Genomic DNA, 23,031 nt, shown 5'->3' on the forward strand with positions numbered 1-23,031 from the left:
TTATTTGCACCTAACGTGTTTTGTAAGGAGTTTAATCGTAATTTCCCCTCATTACTGTACTGTGTATGTTTTTTCATTGTTTCTTGTCATATTTGGCTCCCAATGTGCTCGTGTGTGACCTGTTTCGCTGCATGTTTCTTTTGTTCACGGGTATTTTATAGCGGCGTCAGGTATATTCAAGCGATTTACTAGCTTTTGGCCAGTCGCTTGTTTGGAATGCAAAACATTTATTTCTTCAGAAGGCAAAATGCAGATGATCCATGCTAGGTGGTGATCAGTCCACGGCTAACAGCGACCTGAGTAGTCCATTCAATGGCCCAGGTTTGAACGCCCAGATGTGAGCTGACCAACACGGCCTCCCATTGTTCGAGACTGGCGGCTACTCTTTAGAGTTCCACCGTCTGAACATGTACGCATATTTCAAAATAAAATAGTATTTCTTCTTCTTCTACACTGTCACCTGCGATGGGAGGCATAAATGTATTGCCCAGAACAGGAAGCGTTGCAAATAGTGGGACGATAGCAGTGGAGTTTTTTTGCGAATTTTTGGTTCACTAGTGTGGGATATTCGCTGTCAGAGACGCTTTGGCCATTTGAATCTGATGAAATGGCGGAGTACTCATTTGAATTAATAGAATTACGGATCTCAGTCATGCATCAAGCGTCCAGGGCACTTCGACAACATGGACTATTCTAAATGTTTCATACGCAAACGTAATGATCAATGGTTTCCAGGTTCCGCTGTGGCAGTAATGAGCAGTTGAAGATGCCCACTGCTTTGGACTTCATACCCACGCAATGAACCACAGTCCCCTCTCCTCATCCCAAGAAAAAAAACCGCAGAAATCTGATATATTCTAGACGCCTAGTATGCAAATTTATAAGTCTCTTCATTGATTTAACTCTGTAATGTAGACTAAAGTTCAGTATAACTTAACGAGGGCCTTGGTTCTGGCAGTGTTGATGGCATAAGTAGCATAAAAAGGTTCTCGCACAGTTTCTGCCTTCACCGTTTGATGACGTTCCACGTCACACTGGCGGTAATACAGGATGTCCTACGTTCGCCACTATGGACGAGGGTGGCGCTCGTGAACACTCTCAAGGTTCGCTTACACCCAATAAACATAAATACCCACGAGAGCAGCAGATTGGACAGCCGTCGCCGTATCAAAGTTGGTAGAGCACCGGACGCGATATTCGGAGGTCGTGGGTTCGGATTCAACCCGCGGCATGGTGGTTTTTCTGCTGCTTTATATTTATTGGTCTTTAAGCGACAGAGTAATACAAGTATTATTCTCCCATTTCAGCACTACAAACTGAAAAAAAAATAGAAACTTTCCCCTATGCACCTTGGTTTCGGTGACTGTTAGCTTCTTTCATGCTTGTCAAACGAGCCTCTAGTGTGTGTGTGCGTGTGCGTGTGTGTGTGTGTGTGTGCGTGTGCGTGTGTGTGTGCGTGTGCGTGTGTGTGTGTGTGTTGCACTTGCAATAAACATGTAGTTGAAGTTTGCACTTCTGTGTTACCTTTCTCGCCTATGTTTTTTTGTGTGCGCAAGATTTCCATCTACCGTAGGTGCCACGGATGCCAAGAACATGGAAGCTCTCATCGAGGGGAACGACTGTCGTACCCACAATTCTGCACAAAAGCATTTTTGAGCGGGAAACCGCTTATGTACAAAGTTTTTAATATAATATAACGTTTCACTTTAGCAATAAATATAATCGCACATCACCCGACAGCAGTCTTCTATTTTTTTTCTATTCAGGTTTTTTCTACCGTCAAAAGCCTGCTCCATTGGTTTTCTAAAGAGTCGTAACTGTTGATGCAATCGAATGGAAACACTTTAAAAGAAAGGTTTCGCCACATATCATAATAATGGACCATTTCTAGCAGTATTTCCACCACACTGTCTTACAATTTTCCAATTTTCAATATTTTTCTCCGAGAAAGCTGGACATGCCTTGGCGCCGCGGCGCGCCCGCTAGAAACTTTCCTTGGCTAACAACCTTGCGCCTTCGCACGGTCATTATTGTGACATCGCAGCAAGTCGACCAAGACGCCCACATATGTTAGTAAGTCGGTTAATACGCCCACGAGCCGGTCTTCGCGCCTGCGTAGGCAACGGCCGACCGAGCAGCGAGCGAGTGACAAGGCGGATGGCACGGACGGGAGGAAGCGAGCTCGTCCAGCGTTCTAGGAAAAAGTACGTGCTCTTGGGGCACGACTAACGTTGATAGACGCTCACGGATACAAGCATCGCCGTCAGTTACGTCTGTGCTCCTGGGGGACAGCATCGCTCAAGCGGCCACCGGTACCGCAGCCGCACGGAACGCCAACAGCAGCCCGAGCGGGAGAGCTCTTCGGAGAAAACTTGTGAGTAGCGAACTTCTGTATTGTTCCCAATCTGCCCGGGAACACGGAAAAGTACTTCTGCTTCAGACCCGCCACTTTTGTCTTCGAGTGTAACCTGCCCAATTTCCGGCCAGTGTAGTTTAACTCGTTATAGCCAATTACGACCAAGCAGTGCTGGTAACCGCCTTCCGTTCTCCCTTACAACAATGACAGGTAGCGTCATGCTCTGATTTTTGTACTGAACAGCCACGTCACACTGTCCTTTAAGTTGTATCTGCTGCCCAGTATACGTGCAAAGCGACATTTTATACAGCTCACATTTAGATGCTAAAAGTGAGACTGGTACACTTATTATGGAACAATTGTGACGGATGCCCCCGTGTCAGTTTGCATACTAAGTGTGTGCCCCTAAATTTTACCACCCACTTCATAACACGATTGGTCTGAGTTAACCAAATGATACAGTTGATTCTCACAGTCTTCCTCGGAACATTAGAGGGCATGCGTGCGTTTTGATTTTGCCGCAGAAGTCGAATACATATTTCTCAAGTGGCCCACTTTTGAATACTCGTCACACAGTTTTTGTACAACAAACTTCCGACGAGTGTCCCCTCCCGCACCTTTCACATTTCTCGCTCTTGCTGGCTTGACCTTTATTGTGCTTTGTTTGCCTCCAGTCTTGACGCGGTCTCTCCAGAGGAAACAGATCAGTAGCGAACTTCTGTACTTCTTTCAAGATGTCGTCAGTGGGGAAGATATCAGACTTCAACCCTACAACGCAAAACTTCGGATCATACTGCGAGCGGTTTTAGCGCTTTTTAACGGCAAATGGGATAGCCATCGAGAAGTGCCTCTCCGTTTTATTGACAGTGATAGGCCCAGAGGCTTATGAAGTACTTAGAAGTATCACGGTGCCGAAATCACCGGGAGAAAAGTCGTATGAAGAAGTTAAAGTCTTCAGAAAAAGCACTACAGACCCAGAACTTCCGTCATAGCGGAGCGGTGTTTGACAGACGCATGCTACAAGTGGGTGAAAGCGTCGAAGGGTTCATTGTGAAACTTAAATACTTGGCCACGAAGTGCGACTACGGCGACTTCTTAAATGATGCCCTCCGAGAGAGGCTGGTTGCCGGCATACGGGATGAAGAGACTCGGCGTGCTCTGCTCGCGGAACGAGACTTGACGTATAAACGCGCAAGCTAAATCGCTGGAGCAGGGGTGCGTGACCTGGGGTGTAAGAGTGGTAATCCCACAACAGCTGAGGGAACGCGTGCTAACTATTCTACATGAGGGGCACCCGGGCGTCAGCCGCATGAAAATGCTCGCGCGAAGCTTTGCCTGGTGGCCCGCGATCGATTTAACGATTGAACAGTACGTGCAGAGATACAAAATTCGCCAAGCAGTTGAACCTGTTTCCAGGCCGGTCCCTCTTCACCCCTGGCCATACCCCGTGCACAGCTGTTCACGCGTGCATGTGGATCTTGCACAGCAAGGAAGGAAGCAATTTGTTCCTCGTACTGGTAGACTCGTTCTCAAAATGGATTGAAGTATGGCCAATGCCATCAACGTCTGCATTAAAATCCATTGAGAATCTTAGGGGTGTTTTTGTCGCTTACGGCTTTCCTGAAGTATTGGTGAGCGACAACCGGCTACAGTTTGCCTCACCTGGGTTTATTGACTTCCTTAACACCACCGATGTAAAACACTTTCCTACCCCGCCTTATCATCCAGCATCCAATGGGGCTTCAGAACGAACAGTACAAACCGTGAAAAAGGTTTTGCTAAAGCACGTGGTTGAAAGTGAGGCATCCCATACGAAGCCGTCGTTTCAAGAAAGAATAGATAGCTTCCTCATTACTTATCGTACCACACCAAGTAGTGTAACGGGCAAATCAACCGATTAAGTTTTTTTCAAGCGTCAGCCACGCGTAAAACTTTCTTTACTCAAGCCTTATTTTGCAAAGGACATGCAACACAAACAGGAGCTGTTAAAGGCAACATTGTGATTTCGTTCATGGGCAAGAGCGCGTGTTTGTTGTGGGCGACCGTGTTTTTGTGAAAACCGTGCGCGGTGGAAGTGTAGCCTTGGAAGAAGGTGTTCTGTCTCAGAGTGCCAGTGTTGTGACATACATGGTGCAACTGCGCGATTAATTGCTCTTCACGCATGCCGATCACCTGCGTCCTCTGCACGACGACCTCAGCTCTACTCCTCCGCCCAAGAATGTGGGTGCTGAGACAGCCCGACCGGCGGAAGGGTCACCCATCCCTACCTGACACGGACCCGTCACTGTCGCCATCGGAGCCTATCAGCGCCGCAGCTCTAGCGCCTGCCGGATTAACCCAGCCGGCCACGGTGGAGCTTGCGCCGCAGGAGCTGACGGAGGCTCCCTTGCACAATGCGCCGCGCCAACACTGTCTACACCAGGGGAGGAGCCAGCGCTACGTTGAAGTGCTCGCGTGCGAAGGCAACCAGACTGGTTTCGACACGAGAACTACTGAGTGACGGCCTATAACCTAATTAAGCGGGAAAGAGTGTGATAGCGCAGCAAGTCGGCTAACACGCCCACATGTGTATCTAGCGCGACCATCGCGTGGCTTGAACCGTGTGACGTCACATATCAGTATATATATATGCCTGCTCAAAATAAAGATGATCTATTTTCCTGGCATGCCTTTGTCCTGATGTTACAACAGTTATTGTAGGTAGTAACCAGAAACTAAAACAATTCGTAGTTAATGAAAAGGGTAAACTGCGCGAAAGGGTTAAGACAAGAGAAAGGAACACAAGCGACACTTACTAACGCACGTGTGTGTTCCTTTCTCTTGTTTTAACCCTTTCACGCAGTTTACCCTTTACATTCAGATTCAGCCAACTAGCCCGACATATCCTATTGCAGCGTAGTTAATGTTCCTTCACTTGAGGATATTCGAAATAATACTAACAACGACACGCCAGAATTTTTGAAACAACGCTGAGCCTCACTAGGGCACCTATGAATGTCCTGTAGTCTTTCTGGAGGGAGCCGTGACGGGCAATGGGAGTTGAAAAGGTAACCGTTGAATGCATCCCTGCATTAAAAATCATCCGCTTCCATTTTATTGCCCGTGCCTGCACTACGCACTCTGTAACTACGCACTCCTCTATGGCGCTCGGCCCACTCATCTGGCACGCGTACTCTTCGCTGAGCGATGGCGGCGTCTTCCGCTGCTCTTTGCGCCATGCCTTTTCTTTTTTTTTACCCTTTCTCCGGTAGCCCTCATCGCCTGACGTACAGTACGCGTCGTCTCTTCATCGCGGTGGCGCTTCAATGAAGCGCGAAGCAACGCGATGATGTAGTTTCTATGGCACGGCCGAAGTAACGCATGGTTTCACCGCTCACAGTTTTGTGCTGTTCTGAGTGACAAATCTCACTCCGCTTCGGATGAGGTAAGGGCTTGCAAACGTTACTGCTAGCTCTGGCAGCTTTCAACAGCAGTTTGTTTGTGGAGAGTGAACATCAGTAGCCCATCCTGGACTGTAGCCTCGTGGTTACCTAATTTTTTTTATATAATGCCCTTCTATGTATGCCGATACAGTTAATACCAGGCATTCTTCAGTGCAGCGCGTAATAATCCGGCTCATGGCAGATGCACGGCGTGTGTTTGGCAACTAATACCGTTTTTTTCCACGCCAGTATAATTCCGTGGATATGCGGACACTGGGTGAGGGCGAGCTAAGAAAAACATACCAGGTAGGCGAACAAAGGACGAATACAACGTTACTTTGCAAGCGTGACGCCAAATGGCAAGTGCGCTCTTCTAAACAATTAAGCAACAAATCGGTGACAGCTGCAGAATTCGTTCAGTCCCGTTTGCTTCTTCCACTTGAATTGCTCCACACAAGGCATACTTTGCGTGTGTTTCTCAGATTAAAGATGTGTGCCGAAAACAGCGACAATTTCGAAAGCTACGAAAGTATCAACCCTGCGACAGCAATGCGCACACTGTGCAAGCTGCCGCTGCGTTAGGATCGGAGAATTCACCTTTCCGTTAATATTGCGTAAGTTTTTAAACATTGCGGTGTTTATTAGCGTCATGGCAAGCGTCTTAATACCCGCATATGTTATGAAAGGCAACAACTCGCTTAGTTCAGTATATAACGCCCCTACGGTAGAATGTCCTTGCTTCCTCTAGAGTTTCCATGTCGATCGTCGGTCGGCCTGAAGGCGCGGAATCTGTGTCTCTATCAAGATTTAGAAAAAAAAGTAACAGTCCCAAGTTGCTTGGGACGTTTTTTTTTTTTTTTTGCTCAGCCAAGTTCTAATACTTGTTTTTCCTCTCAAATCAGACACCCGTAGACCGCTCTAAAAGGATCACGATCATGTCCAGCAGCTAGTGCAATTTTCACACTTCGAGGCGCTGTTGGGGCGTTTTTTGAAAATTCAGAACCACCTTTAAATCGGATAAAGCAGAGTGCCACGCTGAGTGTTATACGGAAGAACACTGAGTGCACCCATTGCTATTACCACCACCTTCGGGTTACTTTGTTTCGTTATGAGCGTAAGTTTCCACAAATAAACTTAGTTTCAAATCGTATGCATTCGTGCCGTTTGTCTTCGACGATCTGCTAGTGCGGACGATTTAGCCGCTATAGGAAAACCCTATTCGCACTGGCAGCAGTGTCCATACAGACACGGGGAGAAGGCCAGACTAGGAAACATCGATTGAACGGCGCATCAATACGTGTTAAGGAAGTCGTACTAAGGTTTCAATTCACCGAAAATTTTGGTTTTAGAAAAGAAATAAAATCTAAGCACTAGCTAATCTACATACAAATAAATGTTAGTGGCCGTTTAGAAACATAGGAATATTGTGTACCCTGGTGCATATACGGTGTTTTAAGGCAAAAAAAATTGTAATAAGATTTGCTCAAACTAGAGCTCTTTGTTTCAAATGGTATATGTAATGAAATCATTACATTCGTTTTCATTTTGAGTGCACATGTGGCAACGATACTTGTGAAGATGAAGCGGGTGGTTACTTAAAAAAATTGCGTCCTTCACGAAGCGTGCCATGAACTTTTTCAAATGCTTGGTATTATACCTCTGATATCTATCGTTCTCACATAATAAAGTTTAAACCGTACCGTGGTTGTTTTCAGGGCCATGCTCTAAATTAATTTCGTCATTGCAGCATTATTATTTTTTCTCAGCCCTTCTGAATTACGTTTTATTTATACAATGTTTAATGCACAATTTCGTCTTTATTCCTGTTGTCTTAGGCAACTAACATGTCGGCTCTGGCTAATGACATTTTTTATGTAGACAGCGAAAAATTGTGTAATGCTCACTCTTGGCAATAAAGCAAAGTGGATTATACAATAATTCACCATATCTATACGAGTGCACCGAGCTCCTAAAGCTATTATATTCGCTAAGCTGGTTACTCACAGGAGTAGCCTCTATTAAACAAACATTAGAGAGCAAACAAACTTTTACCAACCTTATACAAGGTGCTTCAAGGAAGCCTGCAACAAATTTTTAAAAGCAGGGTTTCATGAAGTAAAAGAAGCTTTTTGCTGCATAGTAATACCAGTGTTGGTGGACATCAGATAAGAGCCCAATCACGTTAACTAGTAAAGTGTATAACTAAATTTTAATAGTTGTCTTTTTAACCACTACAGGAGCCTGATTGATGCTTATTATTTGTAGCCTGCCTTTAGTGATAGCCGTACATTTTATACAATTTTAAAAGCGCGATTACATTCTCTGCTGTAGCTCAACAAATTTGGGCAATTTCTTGCGCAATTCGAAAACCACCTAATGACACAAATTTGTTGACCCACAACTGCCAGGGTAACTGCGTGTTAGAAATTCCAAAAACGAATAAGGGTACTACTCATGGTCGGCTACAAACCTCTGTAATCGAGCGACAATCTGCAATATTTAAAAGACAAGAATGAAAATGTCGTTAATCACTCTCCTAGTAACATGGTTCACCTATTTTTTGACGTCCGCCAGCATAAGTATTAGTATGCCGAAAAAAGGTTCTGTTTACCTCAAAAACTCTGTTTTAAAAATTAGTGGTGGGATACCCAAAACACGGAGTATACAGAGAACGTCTTTTGTAAAAAATATACTACAGTGTGCAGTAGGAAATAAAAAAAGCCGCTTTAAAAGTGATCTTTGTGCGACTGCAACATTTACGACATTTTTTCAGATACAATGATCCTGCCCTAATATGATCTGTTCCATCCCTTAGAAGACTTTGAAAATTGTTATTTACAGGTATTTTAAGTGCATGTCAACTTAGATTCGAGTAATATGCATCAGCGAACTCAACAAACCGCTTTTTCTTGCTGGTGTGAGATGGCGGAAGGAAAAAAAAAACTAATCTTTTTGAATTACATCATTTGTAGATGGTCTATGCATTCAAATAACTTTTAAGTTAATTTTAATCAATTGTGATAAAAGAACTAAGCTTGAATATTGGCTGTAATTGTCTTCTTTTTCCAGAATCCAGTATTGCATTCACCTGGAGACAGCAAAGCAGAATACTACCCAGAGTGCGTAGACAACGAGCCGACTGAATTCATTGGTGGCGCATTGTTATCGCCAGTGTACGGCGTAGCATTGATTTTCATTGAAATACTTATACAAGTTTATTTGCACCCTCGTCGGTGGGGCTAAAAGAAAATGACGCACTCTACACGAATATCCATGCAGTGTGCATGAGCATGAACACGTAATCTATGTTATTTGCACTGCCAGAATAAATTACTCATTAAATAGCTCGATTTCTTCAGTACCCGATTGTATTTCATTAATGTTGCTCTCGTAGATAAAGTAAAGGAAGGTTTAGCATTACAGACTTTTTTGTAAACACCTTTTAAATTAAGCGTTTAATCAGCACTAGGAATTAGCGGTCATAGTGTCACGTATGGCGTTTTTCAGTTATTTAAACTGCGAAATTGCTCTTTGCTAGCAACATCTCGCATTCATAACCCCGAGTGGGCGTCCGCGTCACTTTTCGCAAGTTTTAGACGTTGCACAATTATTTTTTATTGTCATTTAAATGTAAGCACACTGAACATCCGTGCCGTCCTAACGGTTGCGTTACTACGAAATGTGAACTTGGAGTGATTTTGAGTATAGATATTCTGAATTGAAGAGGAATAGACTCATCTAAACGTTTCTATCTTACCTAATATTACCAGGCCTGTGAGGTTCTGCTATTCATTCTTTAAATATTTTGTTATCTGCTCAACAATTTCCTGTTTTAAGTTGTGTTTTTACTATCATCCAAGTAGAATGATTTATTAAGGTATAAAAAGTCGACAGGTGATCCCATAGGTCCGAATAATCCGTTTGGCTCGACACAAAATTTCGAGAACAAATCCCAAGATTTCGTGATGTTGCAAACACACATGTTTTATTATTTCTAAATACTGTTAGCCCTTGCGGGCTGTTACAGGGTGATAGCGTACAATCGATGAATACAACACAATTCCAGCTCTAACAAAGGGTGCAAGTGAACAAGTTTTGACTAATACGTGTCGGTAAAGGTTATCCCATTCTATATTTGTTTTAGGCAGAAACCAAAGCTTATAGACATACACTCTCGGCATGCATGACATAACTGCAAAAGGATGTTTGGTACGCGACGACAGTCTTCCGTGTGGCAGCAAGTAAAAGCTGGAATAAGGCTGAACATACTGTGATAAAGCTGATAAAAAAACTTTAGACTAGACATTTTTTTGCGAATAGCCAATGGTGGTAACTGTGCTCGTAAAAGAAGTTTTTATAGTGACTGCGTTCTTTCGTAAGACGAAAATATAAACCTTACTGCCTCAAACTACAAACCTTACTATGGTTTATACTGGTTTCAAAGTCGCAGTACACCATGCTGAGAGAAAACCACTTTGAGCATAGCGTTCTGCACGACGGTTTTATATAACCAATATTTCCCACACGAATTGAAAAGAAGCAAGGCTATCCCAGTGTTTAAGAAAGGCGACAAATGTTCGCTCTCTAATTGCCTACCTATTTGCTTTCTTCCTTTCTTCAGTGATGGTATTGGAAGGCTAATTCATTGAAAGTTGTCAAACTACTTAGAAAAGTTCCATGTTTTATATTCTAAACAATTTGGACTTCGAAATGGGTTTTCTATTAACCTTGCAGTAATATACTATAACGACTGGCATAAATTACATACTGTTAAAAGCAACTTTGTTGGTTCGGTATTCTTCATTTCTCAAAAGCCTTCGACACGATTAACTCTGATATTCTTTTCTCTAAGCTTGAATATTGCGGTATCTTTCGAACCCCTCTAAATCGGTTACGCAGCTACTTATCTAACCGGGAGCAAATTGTACGCTTCTCTGGCTTTCTGTTTTACAAAAAAAAATATTAACATCGGGGTCCTTCAAGGTTCAATTCTTGGTCCTCTTCGGTTTTTGATAATAATTAATCAACTCCCAAGTTGCCTCACTAAATCTAACTGCATATTACATGCGGATGATACCACTCTGTCATCATCTAATAAATGTTTTGTTTACCTAAGACCTTAATCAAGATCTTAATAACGTTTCTGCATGTTGTACTAAAAACAAGCTTCAGATTAATCTTCTCAAATCAAAATTTATGATATTTAGCTCCAAGGCCGTAATTAGAGAAGACATTTCTCCGCTGTATATTAACTACTATCCTATCCATCCAACTGATCAATGTGTGTTTCTTCGTATAGTTCTAGATTCTTGTTTAAAATTTGACCGGCACATGCAGATATTTCAGGAAATGACTTCCTCTGGAATTACACTATCACTAAAAGCTCGTCGCTTCTTTAACCTGCGTACTTAAATCACTCTGTACTATGCGTTCATAGATAGCCATCTAAATTATTGCAATACTACTTGGGGATGACATGCCGTTCCCATTTATCATCTCTCCCACTTGTTCAGAACCAAGCTGTCAGAATGCTAACATGGATTAACCGGTGGTTTCCTACATCCGCTTTGTATAACGAGCTTAACATACTCAATAATAATACTCTCATTAAATTAAATGTTGGTGTATTTGGTTTTAGAGTCATTAATGACCATAATCTTCGGCAATTCATACTCTCAAAGGACATCACGAACTCAAATGTTACACACTTTTCACATCAGAATAATTTTTTGCTTCCGAAAGTTTGCACTAACTTCGGAATTCATACAGTTGGACTTTCAATCATCAAGCTTTAGAATTCATTTCCTTATAATATTAAAATAGCTACATATTTGTCGTCATTTAAGCGCCAGCTTAATCTGTTTCTTTACAACTCGTAGGCTAATTGTTTTTTTTAATTGTGTTGTGTTTCCCCTATCGGTGATATCTCTGGTTTTGTGTTCCAAAATGCACTTTTACCTAATATGTCACAGTGTTTACCTGATATACTTTAACTCACTACTGTTCGCTGTTGCTATTGGAAAACGTTTTCATTAGTTTATCTGTTTTATTCTAAGAGGTCCCATTACAGCATATTGCTCTGAGACCTCTTCTGTATGATCAATCAATGTATGCCTGCATTGCTCATGTATCTTAAGAAATAAACTAAACTTCAAACTTCAAACTGCATGCGAACGGAAAAGCGGCTGCTGTAGCCAAACTTTTAGCATCAACGCCCTCTATTGTTTATCCGAACTTACTCATATCTGCGTGCCACAATGAAAGGGTAAATGGATACAGTCCTGCTCCGTATGAGTGCAACTTTGCAGAGCACTCTGCTCTCCACAGCTCCAGAGCGTACCTTTTCTGCCCTAAGTGTTCAGGTTTCGAAAGGGTGCACCGGCTCATACAACGGGTTATTGAAATATGCCCCTTTAGGGAATAAACATTTTTTAACTTTGTTCCGTCACCAAGGGACCCATTAAGTGAACACGAGAGAACAGTCGTGCCTTCTACATTATGACGCTGCACACTCCAACGCTGTGTAGCGCCGCGCACGGGGATGCACCCAGATTATGTTATCAGCGCCGGCCCATCAGCGCTTTTCTGCAACCACTTTTTTTTTGCCGGCAGGTGAAGGGAAATATTTTTCAATATGGTATTCGTCACAAATGGCGCTGGACTAGAACAAAGTTAAGTATTCACCTGTCAGCGTACGGCTTCGTCAGGTACAGTCCCAAAACGGCGAAATGCAGAACTCCAGTAACTAGACTAATCATGGCGCCTGTCTATGAGAAAGAGACGCGCATTCGACATCTTGACACGCAGGGAGCTGAACTGCTCTAATCGCAAGAATTTTGGCTCGTGCTAAGCACGACGGTGACGTCACGTCCACCAGGGAAGTGCCTGCTATAAAAAGGGCCGCGTTTTCACCGAGGAATCACTTGGCAGCAGCAAGGGCAGCCTGACGAGACCATCTAAATCTTGTCCCCTATCAATGCAGGTTAGAACGTTTTCCAAACAGTGAATTGCCATTTCTGTCTGCTGCCAACGTCTTTGCTTGTGTGCACTGTTTTGTTGCATTTTAGATGGGTGAATCAGCTGAACTTAGGAAGTAAATGCGCGAATTTCAAGCTAAACTTGAACGGGATCTAAGAAAAGAGCTAAGGGAAGTAAAGGCAAGTCTCCAATTTTGCAATAAAGAGTTCGAGGACAGCAAACAAGAACATTATGAGCTCGCAAAAGTAAACAAAGAGCTCAAAGCGGCTAATGAAAAGCTATTAGAAGAATGCCAAGCGCTCAAAACGGAAGTTTTACAGCTCGAGGATCGAGTGCCTTTCTCGGAGAAGTATTCAAGGAATCGGAACCTTGAGATTAATGGGATACCTTTCTCTGAAGATGAAAACCTTCCTGATGCTCTTGATGAAATAGGGGAGGTTTTAAAGGAGCCTATTGCGAAAGGCGACATTGAAATTTGTCATCGCGTCCCTGCAAAAAACCCCAACACTGTACCGAATATTGTTGTACAGTTCAAAAGCCGTCCAAAGCGAGATGTGCTCTAAAAAGAACGCAAAATGCGCTTGTCAACTGAGGACCTGGTTTTTTCACCGAGCTCGCCCCTGTTCATCAACGAGCATCTTTGTCCAGCACTAAAACGAGTACTTGGCATGGCTATTGAACACAGGAAAGCAAAAGGGTGGAAATTTGTCTGGACAAGCAATGCCAGGAAGGAAGAGTCTTGCCAGGAAGGAAGAGTCGTCATCGATTCTGTACCTTCGCAATGCTCAGGAGGTGGAAAAAATGGTTTAAGTGTCTTCATTTGTTTACATTTTGCATTTCGCCTGTAAAATGGCTGAGTCTCCGCACGACATAAACCCCACATTTAATACATCGAGAAAAATTGGCTTGAGTTCTTTTCATCTGAATATTAGATCAGCAAGGCATAAAGAATATGAGCTTACTATTCCTCTAAATGAATTTGTTCTTTATTTCGATGGACTGATGTTGACAGAAACGTGGTATTATCGGATACAGATGCTTACAGGCGGGACGGATATAACAGTTTCTTCCCAAACAAACCTAATAAACAATGTAGGGGGATTGAAATCCTTATCAAAAATAATCTAGAATGTGAAATAATTTTTGAACTGTCTCTGTTGACTGAAGATTTTGAATGGCTATGCTTGAAATCGAGAAAATACATCTACTGCGTGATCTACCGACAACCAAACGGTCAATTCAATAATTTCATTTTCCGCATTGAACTGCTATTCAACTACGTGAATGTAAATAATTTGGAATTTTTACTTGCGGGTGATTTCAACATTGATGTGCTAAAATCTTGCCTTGCGCAGGAGACCTTTCTTTTGACAGTAGAAGCAAATGGTCATGCTATCTTTACTAAAACTGCAACACGTGTTACAATCTACACAGAGACTTTGATAGACGTTTTTATCACCAAAATTGATGCAAAAAATGTAATTTCAGGAGCTGTACCTAATGAAATAATTGACCACTTTCCGATATACCATTTTGATGAATGTGAAGATAAAAGAACACATGCGCAAACTTCGACGACAGCAATTATCCAGAACATTACCCCTGAAACCATGGAATCTTTCTCCTCAAGTCTTGTGAATGAAAACTGGGAAGGTGCATTCCACTGTGGCACTGCAGATGAGGCGTATGAAACATTCATATCCATTTTTAAGCGAATTTACTGTGAACAATTTAGAGAAATTATTTTAAAGCCACATCATAGCAACTGAAAGCCCTGGATCAGCCGTGAATGTTTAAGACGAATAAAAAAGGCGGCTAGATTATATAAACATTTTGTCAAAACGAGGTCACTTTTAGATTTAAAAATATTTAAGCAATATAGAAATAAGCTGAATTCATTCCTGAGGAATAAAAAGCGGCGTTTCCTGCAGCATCAGTTCTAACAGCAATCCTGTAAAGATAGGGCAGACGTATGGAAGAAACTAAACAAGTTGCTAAACAGAACCCCATCGTCGCCAGTCATCAAAGATATCGTTTTTCAAGGCCGCCGCATACAGGGCACAGAACTTGCCGAAGAATTTAACAAATGTTTTAAAGATGTTGTCAGCAGTTCTCAAAACCCTCAATCACTCAGCAGCACAATTCCTAGGAATAACCGCAGCAGTTGTTTTGATCCGACAGATGAACGCGAGGTATGTAATATATTCAACTCGTTGAAAAATAGCAAATCACGCGATATTGATGGCATACAAATTATTCCTGTTAAATATCTGCTTAACGTTATTGCCCCCTACTGACTTATATATATATATATATATATATATATATATATATATATATATATATATATATATATATATATATTATCTGCCGTTATCAACAGGTTCCTTTCCCAAATTAATGCAGATCTCCAGAGTAATTGTACTTTTCAAGAGTGGTGATAAAAACGATATGTCCAACTGTCGACCGATTTCTATTCTGCCGATTTTTTCTAAGGGCCTAGAAAGAGTAATTCATAAACGCCTCATGAACTTCTGCAATAAACTTAACCTCACTAATTCGTCACAAAATGGATTCCGCCCTAACAGGTCCACTGAAACAGCCTTACTAATGCAAAAAGAGATAATCCTCGAGGCACTTGAAAACAGGGAGATGTGCATAGGTGTTATTGTGGATTTCTCGAAAGCTTTTGATCGCCTAAACCATCAAATACTACACAACAAGCTAGAGAGACATGGCATCCGTGGCACTGCAGCTTGTCTACTTAAGTCCTACCTACAGCATCGATATGAATGTGTAACAATAGATCAGCATGTTTCAACCCTTCAACCTATAACCACTGGAGTTCCACAAGGAAGTATCTTAGGACCGCTACTGTTTATTGTATATATAAACGACATAACAGATATCAGGAAGCTTCAAAAATATCTTCTGTATGCAGATGATACGAGTCTCTTATTTAGGGGCAATAACATTCCATTGCTCATTTCAAATATAAACAGTGTACTAGAAGAGTTGAAATCGTGGAGCGCAGCAAATTCCTTGATAATAAATAGTAAGAAAACAACAGCGGTACTTTTTCATTACCGGCAGAGTGTCGTTACATCAGATCTTAGGCTAAAAATAGACAACTCTATTATAGAGATGGTAGACACAGTAAAAATCTTTGGAATTCTCTTTAACAAGAACATGAGCTGGGACCGTCGCATTAGCTCCACTTTAACCAATTTATCAAAGTGCGTCGGAACGCTCGCGAAATTTCGCTCCTATCTACCCGTATACCGATTAAATTAATAATATACCACACATAAATTATGTCATATGTTAACTACTGTTTCCTTTTCTGGGGCACTACTACTCAAACTAACCTGCACAAGATATACATCCTGCAAAAAAAAGCAGTACGTTACATAACAAATGTTGACTGCCTCGCACATGTATACCGAAGAACTGTTTAAGCGATTTAAAATCATGCCCGTTCATAAGCTATACGAATTTTTCTTAGCCATAAGATATTAAAAATTCATTTCTCACAGTGACAACTTCTTGATAGCATTGTCATCCCTCGAATCAAACCCAACGCCATACTCGTTTCGAAAACACGAACGTTGGACCATTCCCTTTTGCCGTACAGAGCATGGCCTACAGATTATGCGTCATGCAGTTCCAAGGTTGCTAAATAAATCAATATTTGAACGTTTTTCTCTTGAGACATCTAGTACATAAACACTAAGAAGTCATTTTTTGTAAGCCGCTGTATTCCCTTTGCGTCAAAGTGTGACAAGTATGAGTTTTGCATCTCTGTTAACACCTATGTATTGCCTATTAATGAGCATGTAGCAAGAGTTTATAACGATTGTTCTCAATTTCTTGTATTATATTCTGTTATGGAGTGCGTTAATTTTGTATTTTTTTAAAATTTTGCCCTTGCTGTACGCCATATAGGGGGGCTCGTGCTCCCTCAAGCGAAAATGGTTCACTTTTTGCCCGAGCCTTCCCACATCATAATGGCGTAAATAAAATTGACTTGACTTGACAAAAGCCAAAGAAATATTTTTATTGTTGCCAACACGTCTGCTTTTAAGTACAAATGTTTGTTTGGACCCTTCAGACAAGGTCCCTGCCGGTGACTCTAAATCCGTCATGGTGTGTGCTTTCGCCGTAAATGGTTTTTTTTATACGTCTTTATTTCTGCATAAAATAGGCCTAGCCTTGCGGCAGAAATGAGGGGCTTCATGGGGGTGGAGGTGGGGGAGAGGGAGGAGGGCCGGTCTCCACTTCTTCTTCGAAGTGGGGTGGTCCTGTGGTCGGCTCTGCGAAGAAACGGCCAGGCCCTTCTTCCTTGAAGTATAGGAGAAAAGCCCGCCAGAGCCGGAGTGCGTCCGATGATCCGATGTGTAATGGTGGATCGACCCATTCCTGCAAGGGGCCAGGTCGGTGCCCGCCCAGGGACTGAAGTGCTCGCTCCCGCACCACGTCAAAAGCAGGGCAGCGCCACAAAAGGTGTTCGGCCGGGCCTCTGGCCGGGCATGCCGGGCATTGAGGGGTCGGGTGTGAGTGCGGGTTGATGAGGTTGAGCTCTGCTGGCGACAGAAGCTGGCCAGTCTGGGCGCGGCGGAGGAGTAACGCCTCTGCCCTTCGGAAAGTTCTAGGTGGGCGGCGGTATAATTGCTCAGGGTTCGCCACGTGCTGGAGGATACGGCGGCGATAGCATTGTGCACGATGCCATGTCTCGGCCCTATCCATAGGAGGTGACGACGGATGTGCAACGTCATCACGGGCCCAAGAAGCGGAAACGAGTGTGCATCCAGGCAAAGGTGCGGAAAGAGCTGCAGCGCGCGCTGCCTGGTGTGCCTTTTCGTTTCCAGTGATTCCTTCGTGTGCAGGAATCCATCTAACAACAATAGTCTAGCCCTCTTCTCGCAGGCGTCGGGCTTCAGTTCGAATTGCGCTAAGAACGGCATAGTCTGCTCCCCCCGCGCGGCATGCGGTGTACGCTGCTTGCGAATCAGTGTAAACATGGTAGGTGCATGGAGCCGGATCCTATCGATCTACTATTCGAATAATGGCAAGGCGTATGGCAATGAGTTCGAGATTAGTGACAGTGTGTTCTTCGGAGAGCCGTTCAACTATTGTGGTATCTGACTCAGAGTCGTGACAAGCTATTGCGGCGCCAAGTTGAAACTGAGTGGCATCTGTATATAGTTGGATAGCCCCTTCCTGGGCTAGCTTGTATGACATCTTCTCGTGACGTTTAGCGGCAGCTTTGCGCCTTTGGGGATTAGCTGAACTCATGTTCTTTGGTAGTGCCATACCCTCTACTAAATCGATTAGTTCCCATGGTGGGGCAGGAGACGACAGCAGCTCTAATTTGTCAGTGTTGTAGCCTAATGCCCGCAGGATCTGCCGGCCAGCCGCCGTTGTGGAGAGACGGACACGCTGGGCTTGCAAGTGCTGCTCTGCCACATCCTGTAGGGCATTGATTTTGCTGCATGCGTGTAGGTCCTCTACTGGGCAGAACTGTAGTAGGCCAGTAACAAGGCGCATCGCCTTCCGATTGATTCGCTCAAGCTGAAGGCGTTGGGCCGCGTTAAGCCGCATGTAGGAATATGCATACAGTATTTTTGATGTTATGAGTGCCAGGGCTATCTGACGGAGTCCCACCTCTTTGATTCCCCACCCATGAGCAGCGACGCGGCGCATAAGATGTAAAGCCTGATGGCAACTAAGCACCGTGTTATGAATCCAGCTTTTGGCTCCTCCATCCTCGTCAATAAGCATTCCGAGTATACAGATTGTTTGTTTCCGGCAGTTAACCGAGTCCCCTAAATGAAGAGAGATAAGATTTCGTTCAGCCTCGGCTCGCAGCCGCGGACCGTTTATGACAGCCACGTACTCGGTTTTTTCCGGAGAGGTTTTCATGCCACATTTCTTGATGTAGTCGTGGACGGCATTAAGGCCTGTCTGCAAGGCTAATTCCTGCTCCGCAGGGGACCCAGAATTGGTCAAGAGCATTATATCGTACGCATACACGGCAAAATTAAGGCCGGGTATCGACGTTAGAATTGGCGGAAGACCTGACATCGCGATATTAAAAAGAGCCGGAAATATGACGGTGCCTTGGGGTACGCCGGTTCGGTTAGGTTGCCGTGCACCCTGAGTATCCCCAACCATTACCGAGAAAGTTCTGTCCGCAAGAAACGCTTTCACGAAGCGGTAGAGGTTCCCGCGTATCCCCACTTCCTGGAGCCGTTGAAGTATGGTAGAGTGGGGCACGGAATCAAAAGCCTTTTTGACGTCAACCCCAACAACCACCCGGAGCTGTGCGCTGCTAGGGTATGCGAGAACGTCGTTATGAAGTCTTCTGAGAATATCTTGCGCGCAGAGTCCTCGTCGAAAACCTACTTGCATAGGATACAGGACGCTGAACTTGTCTAAGTACCATTCCAGTCTTCTCAGAGCCATACGTTCCATGACTTTACAAAGGTTGGACGTCAGCGATATCGGCCTGAGGTCTTGTAATGTCCGACTTGGCTTACCGGGTTTTGGAATTGGTATGACACCTGACTCCTTCCAGGCAGGGGGAAGAGCACCGATGGTCCAGCATTCGTTGAATACTTTCAACAGGGCAAGTTTATGTGATTTGGGAAGGTTAAGAAGTGTTGAATAGCGTACACCATCCGGTCCCGGGGCACTTTTATGGTTTGAGTCATACAAGGCTGCCTCCAGTTCGTCTAATGTGAAGGGAACGTCGTAATCATTCGATGTATCTGAGACGGGGTCCGCAGGCAAGGCATCCACCTTTTCAGGTTGGGGAAAAAAGACCTTCCCTGCTTGTATAGCTAGATCAGCCGGGGAGACGTTCAATTTCAGGGCCATGCATTGGGAAGGGGGAATCGGCCTTTTGCGTCCAAGGACAGCTCGAAATATGTGCCAGGCGTTCGACAAGTTAACTGTTCCATTGAGCGAGTGGCACAGCAGCTGTCAATCTTGGAGAGCGAGCTGCATAGTATACTGCTCGACCTTTTGAGTAATGCGGGTGAGGGCGCGCCTACGGTGGGATGTCCGACCAGAGCGGCGGTACGCCTTGAGAGCACGAAGCCTACGATTCCACAGACTTAAAAGGTGGGAGTCCGGCTTCGGGGCATCGTATTTAACTGAAAGCTTCGTTGTGGCTTTCTTCTTAGCACCGTTGATCTGAGTAATGAGTTCGTCTAATTCTGTGGGAACGTTCACCTCACCGAGCATTCTGCGAAAATCGTCCCATGAGACGTGCTCCTCTATTCGATGGCGTTGTTGCCGCTTTAGTGACTTTCGCCCTCGAGGGGCCCATGACACCACCACGGGATAGTGATCACTGCCCATGACATCATCAGCCCGTGACCATATGATCTCATTAGGATGGGAAACAAGTGTCAGGTCTGGAGAAGTGTCTTGTTGACCTTTGTGCTGGCCACAGCGACTGGACAGCGTAAGGTCGTTAACGATGGTCAGTTTGTCTTTGACAATGTGCTGCCATAGATGCCTTCCCCTAGCATCTGAGCGATGATATCCCCAGCTGGTGTGCATGGCATTAAAATCACCCCCAACTATAACGCGATCCTGAGGATATATCCTTAAGAAGTGTTCTATAAAAGATATATCTACTCGATATGTCGTAGTACCGAAGGATCTGGCATAAACCGAAACAAACCAATGCTTGTTGGTCCCCTTCTAATGTAAGGCTCATATTTGAACAGCGCAATAAAACAACGGGACACGACGAAGAAAGGACACCACAAGCGCTGACTCGCAATGTAAGGCGCACTCCCGCTACCTCTTGCGTCTGCGTGCACCACGCGGACGTATCAAGCTCGGTGTGGGCAGCGCGAGAGAGAACAAGTACGCATGCCTGCCCATAGGCTACTGGATTCGCGGATCGCGATCCTGGCCCCGGACGTCGGTGCTCTATGGAAGGGGTGCAGTAAGGTTTGTACCCTATTTGAGTGGGCCTATTAGTACCAGTCTCCTGAAGCAGGATAGCTAGAGGAAGCGTCGGCGTGATGGACAGTCTCCTTTGAAGTTATGCTTGTTTGCGACGGATTCCCCGGCAGTTCCATTGTAAGAACCATATAGGAGAGCCCGAAGCAAAAATGTCATGAGGTTTCGCGCTAGTGCCCGCCATTTTGAAGCTGGAAGGTGCGCGGAAGAGATGATGTGTGCCCAATTCCGGGCTCTTGATTCGGAGAAGCCTGCGACAGTCCGAAGAGTGGAAGCATGCGCTTGATCACCTCAGTAGTGACCATTTCGATAATGTGCTTGAGTTGGTCTTCATCTAAGTGCACCGTGCGTGAGCGATCTTGCGCCAGATGCGTTTCTGCACCACGCTGTGTAGCACGGAGAGTTTCAGCATAAGCACGGTGTATGCGTGCTTGCTTTGGCGCCGTCGCGGAATACTCAAGAGATCTCGTTAGGCATGGAGGTGTGGCATTCCTGACACTAGTGCTCTCAGTTTGTGTAGAGCGGCCGTGCGCATTTTTCCCTCTAGTTTTATGTTCACTGCCTCGTTCCTTTGGTAACGGCTGACTTTGTATTGGAGGGAAGTCCTCCTTAACAAGCACAATTTGCTCCGAGGGTGATCGCTGTGCGCTAGCAGGGCTCTTGTGCGCAGCCGTCGAAAACGTTTCGTTGCCATGTAGAAGCTCGGCTTGTTGCTAGCTCTCCTTTCGTCGCGATACTCGGATTCGGTGGACAATGCGGTTCCTCAGGGTTTTGGTAGCCTGTCGCCGAACAGGGCACTTCGGGTCTGTAGCTACGTGTTGACCTCCGCAATTACGGCATAGTGGTTCTGTCGGGCATACCTCGAGGTTGCCATGTGCGGGGCGACCGCAGAACGAGCATCGACGTTGGTCGACTAGTGGACACGAAATTGTCCTATGTCCGATTTTATGACAGGTCTCACATATGACAGATTTCGGGTGATAAGGTATGACCGGCAGGAGTATGCTGTATAGATAGATTTTGCGGGGAAGGCTGGAGCCCTCAAATGTTATGAGAGCTGCTCCGTTCTTGCCCATTGGTCTGGCACTGATTACCTTGCACGAGTAGCACGTGAGGTTGGCCATGAGCTGTTCGCTTGTTAGCCCCTTGGCCCGATATATGACCCCGCGGATCTGGCCGGAGCGAATGGTTTCATACGCTTGTATAGATGTATGCTTTCCAGAAATTAAGACAGACTGCAGTCCGAGAAGATGGTCCCTGGCATGCGTATGCGATACGTCGACCGCAAACTGATTGCTTCTTTCAAGAGGCCGTACTTGAAAGCCTGAGTGAAAATGGATTTTTTGAAGCTCATAGGCAATGGCTCTGTGCAGCCAGTGTGCGGGGAGTGAGCCTAGTTGTCCAGGTGAAGTTAGCTTCATTATCACAGTATGTTTAACACAGGTTGGATAGGCAGCTGTAGCTTTGTTCTTTCGCCTAACAGGCTGCCAGTCATCCTCTTCAGAGTCGTCATTATCAGCCGAGTGATCGGTTCTGCCGAATGTGGTGACCATGGGGGCCGAGGAAGGGCCCCGCGATTGAAAATGCGTATCCGCGTAGCAACCATTTATTGCTGTCTGCGAGCGGCCAAATTTTACGCCATGTCGTTTGTTCACCAAGCGAGCGTTTTCTTGAGTTATCTGAGAAGTGCCTAACCCCATCCTAGGCTGCTTGGCAAATTTCGAAAATGGAAAAGTGCAAGATCCTACCTGAGAATGGTTATTTCCAGGCATGTTTTTCGTGGAAAGAACAGAGAAGGGATTGGAGAAGGGATTGGAGACAGGTATCGCCGCAACCACTTGGCTGGATTCGTCGTCCGTCATGCTTGCGTCGGCGTCAAGCACAGCGACAGATTGCGCCGCGTTATCTGTGCTGCTACGAAGCGATGTTGCCTCGGCGGCTTGCTGCGGCTCCCCGGGAGCCATGTTGGCGGCATCGGCGGTGGGCGTATCGGATGTATCCGGATGGTTTCCTGTGGTAGTCTTCGACATGGAAGCGTTGAAACTGTTGTCCACAGGTGACAAGGAACACGATGGCACTGGCCCATCCATTTTTGGGAGCCTAGCCCAAAAACGTCTGGGCCAAAAAGCTTCGAAAAGTCGGAGCGATGCGAACGTGCGTCAGTTCGAGACGGCTGCTTGCAGCGCCCCCCCGTAAATGGTTTTGGCTCGCATTGGTGCCGCCACGCTCACGCGAAACCCCCTGACTGATCCGTGAGTTGCGAGGGTGGGCCTTGCAAATGCGAAACGGCAAAAC

At 44.9% G+C, this 23,031-nt stretch overlaps 1 protein-coding gene across 6 annotated transcripts in view; it reads left to right on the forward strand.

The window, feature by feature from the left end:
* The first annotated feature begins 2,189 nt into the window (after nt 1-2,189).
* LOC144122885 (dermonecrotic toxin StSicTox-betaIB1i-like) overlaps nt 2,190-23,031 on the forward strand; it is a 53,141-nt gene continuing 32,299 nt past the window's right edge. For 3 of the 6 annotated variants that reach the window (XM_077655857.1, XM_077655861.1, XM_077655862.1), the window contains exons 1-2: nt 5,645-5,780; nt 8,848-8,951. The gene's annotated coding sequence lies outside the window, so the exon portion shown is untranslated. Of the gene's footprint in view, nt 2,375-5,644; nt 5,781-8,847; nt 8,952-23,031 lie in introns of those variants that run through there. The other 3 variants (XM_077655858.1, XM_077655860.1, XM_077655859.1) reach the window with 3 other exon arrangements.

This window comes from Amblyomma americanum, chromosome 3, assembly GCF_052857255.1.
Source record: "Amblyomma americanum isolate KBUSLIRL-KWMA chromosome 3, ASM5285725v1, whole genome shotgun sequence".
NCBI lineage: Eukaryota > Metazoa > Arthropoda > Arachnida > Ixodida > Ixodidae > Amblyomma > Amblyomma americanum.